This window comes from Hipposideros armiger, unplaced genomic scaffold (genome assembly GCF_001890085.2).
Source record: "Hipposideros armiger isolate ML-2016 unplaced genomic scaffold, ASM189008v1 scaffold_749, whole genome shotgun sequence".
In the NCBI taxonomy this organism is placed as follows: Eukaryota; Metazoa; Chordata; class Mammalia; order Chiroptera; family Hipposideridae; genus Hipposideros; species Hipposideros armiger.
Window position 1 is genome coordinate 421,513 of NW_017732099.1, and position 11,095 is coordinate 432,607.

Here is an 11,095-nt window from a genome sequence, read left to right on the forward strand (position 1 = left end):
GCTCACCCTGGCTACTGGCCACTCAAGCTGGCTGCTAGCCACTCACGGTAGCTTATGGCAGCCCACTGCAGCAGTGGCTGCAGCCTATGCTATCTCTGGTGACTCACAGCAGCCCAGCTCCAGGTCAAGCTGTTGTTCACCATCTTAGCTGTAGAGGGCACAGTGTTACTGGCCCTCATGTGGGATCTGAACCGCGGCCCTACTGCTCAGAACTGGTGTCCCAAGTCAGCTCTTAACCAACACACCACTTGGTCGGCCCTTCTTCTTGTTCTAATATCCGCTAATTTTACTTTGATCTCTGGCAATCTACAAGGTAATATTCTGCTGTGTTAGTTAATTGTGAATGATGATATTGTAGAAATCATTCCTTTATCCACTACTAAGTTCGATTACAATATAAGTCAAGACTGAGATATGTAAGAGCTCATCCATAACCCGTATTCAAAATTAATTTAATTTAATTGCTTACTGAATGCCAAACATAGTTTAAGCCAGCAGTAGAGATTTCAGTGTTCTGCAATGTCAAATACCAACCCCAGGAAACCAAATTTGTTTATTTTTATAATTACTTTCTTTGTGTTAAGTGATTCCATTAAATGAAGTGCCACAAATTAAGTATTGAAATGAACTGACCTGAACAATACACTGAAATGCCTGAGGCATCAAACAGGTTTCTACTTTATTTTTATTCTCTTTTATTTGGGAGAATGATGTGACAGAAGAATCTTTACTGATTTTTGAATACTGAATAAATTAGTCATGGCTGGAATGCCACTTCAATCACTTTTCAGCAAACAGGCTCTGCCCTCTAAGTTCACCTGTTCATGACTTTACTCAGAACTGGAGCAAACTGGGAATAAGTGGTTCCAACTGCCTAGGAATTTAGGACCGCCTGGTAGTTAGAGTACAAATGATGGGTTTGTTCCATGACAGAAATGAGATGTACTCAAAGATCTCTCTCCTGGGATGCCCCCACGTTCACCCACCTTTATGAAGCACATGGGAAGGATGGAAGGAAGAGATAATGAAAGAAAGAGAACCATGAGCCTATATTGACTATTACTGTGTGTCAGTAAGTCTACTAGTTGCCATCACATTTATTATTCCATTGAAGGCATTACAAAAACCTTGGGGAATGAGTCTTCTTGCTCAAGAAGAAGTGACTTAGGAACCTGGAGCAAATTATATAAGGACGCTGGACATGTAAATTACAGAACTGTAGGAGATATTACTGAGTTCATGATTCTAAGATGAACAAATTATAAACAGAGTATAATTGTCTCCTGCCTTGGTTCTAAGTATACATTTTAAATAAGGCTTAGATATGGAAGAGGAAAACCCCTTCTTTCAACTTGTCACCAGAAGTCTCATGTTTAACTCGAACATATTTGAACAGGGACATATTCTCCTTTTGTGAACTATGGGCATATTTTAAAATTCAGCTCAGCATCTCTGTGTTTGGTCCACTGCCCCACATCAGCATTCTTAGAAAGATCAGATGAGTATTGAAATGGCATAGATCAACCAGGAAAAGTTGACAGCAAAATATTCTAAAACAAGTGGACAGCAAAATATTCTAAAACAAGTGGGCTCAGAATATCAATAAGTGGTTCCCTCCTTTAGATAAGGAAATGCCAGATGTCAGACAGAGGACTATAAAATAGTTTAATCCTAGAGTACAAAAAATATTAATTGGAGATTTTGGAGTCCTGCCAAAGTGTTACAAAGTAGGCCATCGGTACAAACTGGACTCCCCTCAATAGATTGTAATCTTAGTTTTGCAGGTGAGGGAAGAGGAGATTATATACATTTCTGAGAGGCATATAGCTAGTAAGTTTAATTCCCCAAATTGAAATCATTGAAATAGTTTAATAAGTCCATTTGAGCACAAGGTTTTGCTTTTTTGCATTTTGATTCAATTAAATGTTTATTTCTTTAATCAAACATACTCATTATAAAAATACTTCAGAAGAGAAATTTGATGGAATTAATTCCTTTGTCACAACTTTTCTTATTTTTCTCAATAGTGGGAAGCTAAAATTTTCAAGTAAAGTGCTTTGGCTAACCCTGTTTGAAATACATTTTCCCTAAAGACAAACTTGAGCTTATGTGACATTCTAAGGATCCTTAGCTAAATATGTATTCTGTAAACCTGACTTGGTCAAAATACAACCTAGTGATTTTATCAACTTCTCCTAGTGAAAGACATGACTAAGAGGATTGAGAAAAATACAAAACAGATGAAATGGGCTCGATCAGTGAGACCTCTGTAGATTGTTCTGTGGGTCCAGAATTCAATCGTTTTTAGGAGAATGGTTCATCCATTAGATTGACAATAGTGCATCTTGGTTCATTCAACCTGGAAATATTTGCTAATGTACACATAAGCACATTCTTGTGTAAAGTCAAGTTAATAAAAATTTTAAGTGCATATTTGTGAATATAATTTTGCTGGAAATACAAAGAAATTAAAATAGAATCTAAGTTTTCAAGGTGCTAAAAGGTGTCTGAAAATACTCAAGATTAATACTCTGAGTCCTAAATTGTGTGGCAAATTTTTAAGTGGTTTGAGAATGCAAAAAAATTATTCTGATTATTATGATAGATAAAAGGTTATTTTGGCAAATATAGACACATACTTATATGCCTAAATAAATTTGTCTGGTATTTCATATATATTTTAAATATTTACACAATGAATCATAAAAGAGACAATATAGTTTAAAAATTATGTGTGTATATGCACACATATATAGAAAAATTCTATATACTGTTTACCTACCTTTATTCACCTATACATATGTAGGTATATAAATGATATATCTGAGTGTAGATTTGCCAAATTATAAAGCCTATAGGAAAATATCTGTATATAATCCAGCCCCTGACTCATTGTCCCCCAATCTCCTGAGCCTCAGAGGCCATTTCCTTCATCTGCAAAATCAAAATGCAGTTCTGAAGCTGTGTAGTGAGTGGGCTGTGCTCCTGACAGCTGCCCTGAGACTCCAGGGAGCTAAGGGCCTAATCACCAATCTCCACAAAGCGAATGCTCGAAGCAGGCGGAAGGTGCTCCACCTCTCACCAAGAAAATAAAGAGCCCGCCAACCATCCCCCACACCCTTTGCTTCCCCAGGCTGGGCCAAATCTCTCCCACAAAGATGGACAAAGCTCTTAATAGAGAAATTGGGAAATCTGACAGTCTTTGGGGAAAAGAGGGCCTCCTGGAACGTGAGCCTGCCCTTAGGCAAAGCTACTTTACATAGTCATGGTAATTATTTTATATGATTATTTCTCTTTAATCATCATTAGTATTAGCACATTATAATACAGGAAAACATTTTTTTTTCAGGAATAGCACTGTAAAGTACTTTTCATAGCCATTCAGAAAACAATAGTACATGTAAAGTTTATAACTAAAGTTCCCTGAGTTAATTTTTGCTATGTGTAGTTTGCTTCATTTTTCTTAAAGGAAAACAAGCAAACAAACCCTCATTTCCCCGTTTATTTAGGATGTGCCTGGCTCCACATCCTAATGCGCCAGTTTTCTGGGCTGGTTATGGATTTAAACTTATAAAAAATACATATTTCTGTCTGGCATGAAGGAATTCAGGCTTTCTTTATTTAAGAATATCTACTACTGGTTGCTGCTTTAAACACACACCTGTTTAAAAAAGTAGACTGGAAAACTGTGCAAAATCAGTAACTCTGGCAACATTTACAGGCTCTGCTGCTTCCTGAGATTTATGTTTAGGCCACAGGTAAGTCAGCATCAAGCATCTGCCTCATGTCTGGCCTGGGAAAGTCTGAGTCATGTTTCTTGACATCAAAAAAGCTCACATTTGAAACCGTGTATTAGAGATTTCTGCATCCAATAAAGTCACATCATCGTAATTTTTAAACTTCTGAAAGATTTCCTCAGGACTTGACGACACTTCTTCCACGGCATGCTTTCAACAGCCTCTGCATTGGCAGATTGACAACAGCAAGTACACTTAGATTGCAAAGCAGCAGGAGAGAGTGACAAGAACATAAACAGGAAGTCCTGCATGTAATGCAAATTGGAAGAGCATTTTCCCCCTGAGCTGTCTCTTGGCTCCAGATCTTTAACTTCTTCCATTGCACTGTTTGTTCCCTTAGGGTCCACTTGGGCTCTTGACTGCTGAGTATAGAATTTCTTCCTCCTGCTCAGGGAAGTCCCTATGGGTACTGACAAGACTCCTATTTCTTTCCTCTGTTGGCCTCACACCTGTTTCCCCCTGTCTAGAGTCCATCTGTCCACAGCACCGTGTAGATTAGTCTCCCATGTGGGTATCCTGTGGGAGTGCAGTGCTTCATAAGGGAAACATGGCAAGAATTCCTACCTGATGCAACCAGTGGTACATATTCTCAGAAAGAAGCCTCCCCTTTTGCTCTAAGCTAACCAGAAGAAAAAGCTTCTCTTCACCAGTCTGTCCTATCTGCTTATAACTCCATTTTCTGTGGTGTTCCGGAGAGCAGTGAACTATGACTATTCAGAGGATAAATGATACTGGCCCGTAAATATACTGTAATTTCAACATCCTTAGAATAGTGCTAGCTGAGCCATACTCTTCTAGGCCTGGATTTCTGCATCCTTCCAACCATTGTCCAGATAAATATACAGTGGTATGGGTAACGACAGCCACTTGGACTACCAATGTCAAGGTCAAGACTCCAAAAGGCCGTCACTTGTCATTCTCCTTGGCGCTATCTCCTAGGACAGCATGAATCATACTCCTGCAAAATGGAGTGACACCCATTTTAGGGAAAAATGATTTATGCAGTACGTGAGCTTACACTGGCAGTTTTGCAGAAGGGAAAACTCTAGTCTTCTTTGTAACCTGTCAGCATTCGTAGGTAAATTGCTTTTACCATTCACAATAAACCAATAGATGAGCTTGGTCTTAATTAAGAAAGAAGACTGTTAACCAGCAAGTTTCCCAGCTACTAGTTGTGTTACCTTGATCCAGTTAGTCACCTCTTTAAACTCCATTTTCTGCATCTATAAGAAAGATTTTTAAAAAAACGTACTTTTGAACAGTAATTGCGATAATTAAACAAGAAATTATTTAATAAGTACATTGACTAAAAGTGTTTGGAAAATTGTAAAGCAATACAAATATTCCTTGTGTTTATTGCTTCTGATTAAACAATTTCCAAGATTCCATTAACCATTTCCCTTCTGAATTTCTGTCCTTTTCATTATCTGTTCCCCACATTTTAACTTTTATAGTTATTTGTACTGTCCTCGAGGATAAATAACTTTCTCAGCTATTGCATCAGGCAGTTAAGAGGCAGGGCGATTCCAAATGCAAATTATTAAACCAGGTCATGTGTGAGAGCACCAAATAAATCGCAACATAAAACTTTTATATTTAGTACTAGGGAAATTAGAGCATTTTATCTCAGGATATTTCAGGAAAAAAAACTAGCTCTATCTTTTCTCCCTTGGAGGTATTTTGACCTCCTTCACAGGGTTATTGTGATGAATATCTAATAGAAAATTATTGTAAAGCACTTTGTAAAAATAAAGTGCTATATAATTGCTTAATAATAATAATTAGATTTGAGTGCATTATTACACAGAGCAATTGCCACCAACATGATAGCAAATAACTTAATTGTTCTGCGTTCCTTTCTTAAGGACTTTTCCTATTTCGTCTTGGGACATTTACCTTGCCCATTTCTACAGGGCTCTCTCTAATGCACTGATATCCCAAAATCTCTGGAGGATTACAAACTGCTGATGTCCCTCCTTCTCCCTGTGGCAGTTTCTGAGATGCTACAGGCTGGATCTGAAACCACAATAGACCCAGCTGCCTAAGTTCTGTTGGCTGAGCTATAAAGTGGCCCAAATTGTTTTGCATGGATTTTAAAAATTTGTCAATTTTCCTTCTGAACATTCATGAAGGTCCCTGTTTTTATGGATCTTTTCACAATGGAGTTAGGAAAAGGAACGATCTTACTTAAAATTTGTTGATAGTAACAGCTGGTATTTATTGAGTGCTAACATTCCAAGTTCTATGATAAGAGATTTGTCAGCATTATAAGCATTACCTAATGAATTTTTACAGAAATCTTTCCAGCAGGTACAATGAAAGGCTCAAGATTGTATAGGGAGAGTGAAGGTTTGAGTGATACAGTTCTGAGACAGACTGTCTTTGTTGTAAAAGTGGCATTTCTACAAATGCAATCTTTGTGTTCTTTGTGAACATAAAAACTTTAGATTAAACATTTAATATTTATAAGAACTTTTTACTTTGAGTTGACATAGTGTTTTAATTACCCTATCAACTACTTTTCATCTAGATGCACTAACATTACAAAGAACTTTCTGACGTGTCCCGCGCAGCAAGGATGATGGGGAGTTAGAGGGGTGGCGTGGGGTTAAAGAAACACAAGAGTCAAGGATAGAGTTAAAGCGAGGTCAGAAGGCTGCAGTCTCTCTGGAACTGAGCCCCAAATTGGGCCAACATGTAGCTTTTATTAAGAAATTTTAAAGAAGTGAAATTTTTTTTTTTAAATTTTTTGTGATAAGTGTCTTATGGCTAATTTTCATCAACCAGCCCCATTGTATTTTAACACGTGTTGTGTCTTTATACTCCTACACACACAACCCCCAGGATGGTGTAGCTGTGTCGTGGCCATGAAAATAAGGGAGATAACCGACATCATTTTGTTGGGTCTTAGCATTTTGAGACACTCTCTTGAAGAAGCTTTACCGATATCACCGTGTCTTAGCATTTCAAGACACTTTTTTTTACCTCATTAGGTCAGGGGTTGGTGTGTGTGGGGGCAGTCGAGGATGAAACTGTAAGGAAACAACATTCCAAAAGGTCAGGAAGTATATCTCCTCCTTTAAATACAGTGGAAGCTTGTAAACCAGTGTCCATTTTCAATGACTGACAAGATTATATCTTCCACTAATGTTTATAGTAGAACAACTGTTTGTTTTTTGTTTGTTAGTTTGTTTAGATCTATTGAAGTTCAAAACTAAATGACGAGTACCAGAGAAAATTACAGTGGAAAGTCTTAATTTTTAAAATTATTTTTTGTCCTCATGTGAAATAATAAGCTATATTGTAAAAAAGCCATGAAAGATTGTGATTAAGCACAAAGTACGTGGGGTTAGATAAGCCAGTAGTCAAATATCATGTATACGTGGGAAAGTTAATTAATTTTAGATTCATCCTCTGTAAAATGATATCATAACAATGATAATAAATGCTTAATTAACACTTAATAAATGCTTCCGTGTCAGACACTGCTCGATGGGATTTATAGGTATTAAATTATTTCTTTTTCACAACAGCCCTAAGAGGCAGGCACTCTCCATTTTAACAAAGGGAAAGATAAGGCACACAAAGGTTAAGTAACTTGCCCAAGGTCCAGAGCAGATAAACGGGGAGGCTGGGATTCAAGCCCTCTAGTCTGGCTCAAGACCCTAGAACCTTAATTGTTCTCTGAAAACACATGATTAATTGCCTAGCATGCAACAGGCTCAAAAGTAAGTCCTCTTCTGGCACTGGGTAATAATAGCAATGGCCGTGTATTGACTGATCACTGGAGAATAAGGAAGGAACATTTTAGGTACTGTAAATTTTCAGGTACCATCATAATCCTAAAAATACATGCACAGGAAATACCACGTTTGTTCCCAAGAAGAGTTGTTCTAAATGTGGCTCTAATGTATGAGTTAGCTGTGTCCTTATGTCCTCAAGTTAAAATATCTCACCCTCCATCTTGTAGAAATTTGTCTATAGAGGGTGATTTATAAATCATTCAGTAACAGATGATGTTATAACTAAAGCAGTGGGAGTTTGGAAGTACCTACATCAGATTAAGCTTGTGTTTATTTCAAAAAAGGCTCTGATCTAGCTTGGATATTTGGCAGGCTCAAAATGAGCCCAACGTGAACTATTGTGAATCAAAGCTTTTTTTTTTTTTTGAAAGTCAAACTTGGAATATATCCAGTCCCAATTAAATATCATTTGATGCGTTTGGTCTTCTGTTTTTTAGGAAAAAAACTTTTCTTTCCCTTCTCATATTTACGTCATGAACCCTGCTTGAATCTGTGCTTTTAAAAAGTTGCTCCAGAAAATTATGAAACCTCAGGGATTTCATTAATTTTGTGCCAGGAAATATAGACCAAGATACAGCTACCACTCATGGAAAAACTTAAATATAAATAGAGACATCAAATCTACAAATACCATTTTGTTCTCTTCATCAAATTGTTTCAAACATTTGGAAATCCTGAATCCCAGCATCGCTTTGCACTTCCTCTGCAGATTGCTTTAGTATTTTTCAGATTAGACTTATAAAGTAATAAAAAGCTCATCCCTGATTTAACCAACAGAAAACAAAATCAGACAGCAGTCACACCAAGGGAAGTTACTCAAGGGAAAGCTCTTTAAAACGTCTCTCATGGGATTTTGTTAACAAAATAATTTATGATTATCTCATACTGTGCATGAATAACCCTCATAAATATGGCACAGTACAAGCCAATTAATTATGCATCCCAAATGGCTTGATAATTTATGAAATTGTGGAATTCTGTTTATTTTGACTTTTAAAAATGAATATTGATTGCAGAGAAAGGAAAACTTTGTAATTGTGAATCAAACGTTTTATATAGATCATGCAACAACATTCATCTTGCTGGGCAGATTTCTGAATTATTGGATGGATTGATTTACAGAGGTTTTTATTCTTGTTCAGTTTTTATTCTTGCAGAGTATCTGATGCTTGAGTTACTTGTGCCTAATTGTTTTGAGCTGCCCTGCCTCAAAAATTATTTATTTTATAAAATTAAAAATATTAAATAAGAAAGGCTAAATATGTTGTCACCAAATTGCTGATAGAAAAGGCTATTAGATAAAATTTATCAGCAAAAGTGTTTTAAATCACATTTTATGTATAAAAGATAACTAAGGAGATATGAAGACTGTGGAAAGTCGTGATATTATCTTATTTTTTAAAGTAAGGTTTTCTATTGAGTTTATAGCTAGTTTGCTGCTAATTCTATCTAAAGACAAAAGCTCAGTTGGCTTTGATGGTATCCATGAAATAATAATAGTATCTGTAAGGGTGGCCTTATTTGATTTACAGTGTTTGAATTATTATTATTTGCTTTAGACATTTTAAATTGTCAATGGATCAATATTTCATGAATGACTGAGATGTCTTTGTGGAAGATATTTGGATAAATAATGAAAATTTGCTATTAGAGTTTCTCTTCTGTGTTATATGGATATACTTTTTAAATTTTATTAAATTTATTGGAGTGGCATTAGTTATTAAATTATGTAGTCTTCAAGTGTACAGTTCTATAATGCATCATCTATATATCACATTGTGTGTTCCCCGCCCAGAGTCAGTTCTCCTCCCATCACCATATATTTGACCCCATTTACCCTCATCTACCACCCCCATCCCCTCTTACCCTCTGGTAACCACTGAACTATTGTCTGTGTCTATGAGTTTTTGTTTATTTGTTTGTCTGTTTATTTGTTTCTTTCAGTTTTATATCCCACCTATCTGTGAAGTCATATTGTTCTCAACTCTTTCTGTCTGACTTATTTCACTTAGTATGATAATCTCAAGATATTTACAGTGGCCAAGACATGGAAACAACCAAAGGGTTCTTCGATAGATGATTGGATAAAGAAGATGTGTTATATATACACAATGGAATACTACTCTGCCATAAGAAAAGATGAAATACTACCATTGGCGACAACATGGATAGATCTATTATCTCTATTAATTGCCGAGAGGGAGGTATTAAAATCCCTAACTACAATTGTAGATTTGCCAACTTCTTGCAGCTTGTCAGATTTTGCTCCATACATTTGTTTGGTGCACACATGTTCAGGATGGCTATATCTTCTTCATGACTTGGTATTTTCATTATTATGAAATTTGTCTCTAGTAATTTTCTTTGCTCTGTAGTCTTGTTTGTGTGATATTAATATAGTCACTCTTGATTTCTTAAATTAATGTTTGCATGATATATCTTTACCATCCTTTCAAATTCAACCTACAAATGTCATTATATTTGAAGTGATTTTCTTTTAGACAGCATATAGTTGAATTGTGAGGTTTTCTCCTTTTTTTGAGAAATGTTGCCAATTTCTGTATTTTAATTTACGCATTTAGACTATTTACATTTAAAATAATTATTGATATATTAGAGCTTAAGTCTGTGATTTTGTATTTTGTTTTTTTTTTCTGTTCCCCCTGTTTTTCATTTTTAAGTTTCTCCTTTCTTGCTTACCTTGAATATTTTTTAGATTCCCACGTAGACTTATTGATAATGCTTTTGAGTATGTTGTTTTCTTAGTGGTTGCTCTAGGTATTACAGTATACATATATATCACAGATTGCTGATATTAACATTTTAACACTTCAAGTGACATTTTAAATTTTTCCTCCATTTAGGTCCCTTTACTTTCTCCACCTCAAAAATATGATTTTCTTAAGTATTTCCTCTTCAGATATTGAGCACTACATCAAATGATGTTGTAATTTTTACTTCAACTATCAAATATGATTAAATAACTTATGATGTAAAGGTTTTTCTATTACACTTTTTTACCCATTCTTTTTCTTTTCTAAAATTACAAGCCTTTTTCTGTTATTATTTTATTTTTGTTTCTGAAAGCTTCCTTTAGGCATTTTTTAAGGATAGGTCTGCTAAAGACAAATTTGCTTAATTTTACTTCTTCTGACAATGCCTTTATTTCTCCTTTATGATTAAAAGATATTTTCACCAGATATAAAATTCATGATTGACAGTTCTTTTCTTTCAACTACTTGAATAACTGCTGTGCCCTTTTTTTCTGTTTCTCATGGTTTCAGATGAGAAATCCACTATCATTCAAATTAGTATTACTTTATAGGTATCGAATCATTGTTCTCTGGCTCTTTTTAATTTTGTCTCTAATTTTCAGAAAGTAGACTATGATCTATCTTGGTGTGGGTTTCTTTGGTTTATCCTATTTGAATTTTCACAGGTTCTAAATCTATAGGTTTTTGTATTTTTCACCACATTTGAGATTTTTTTTTTTAG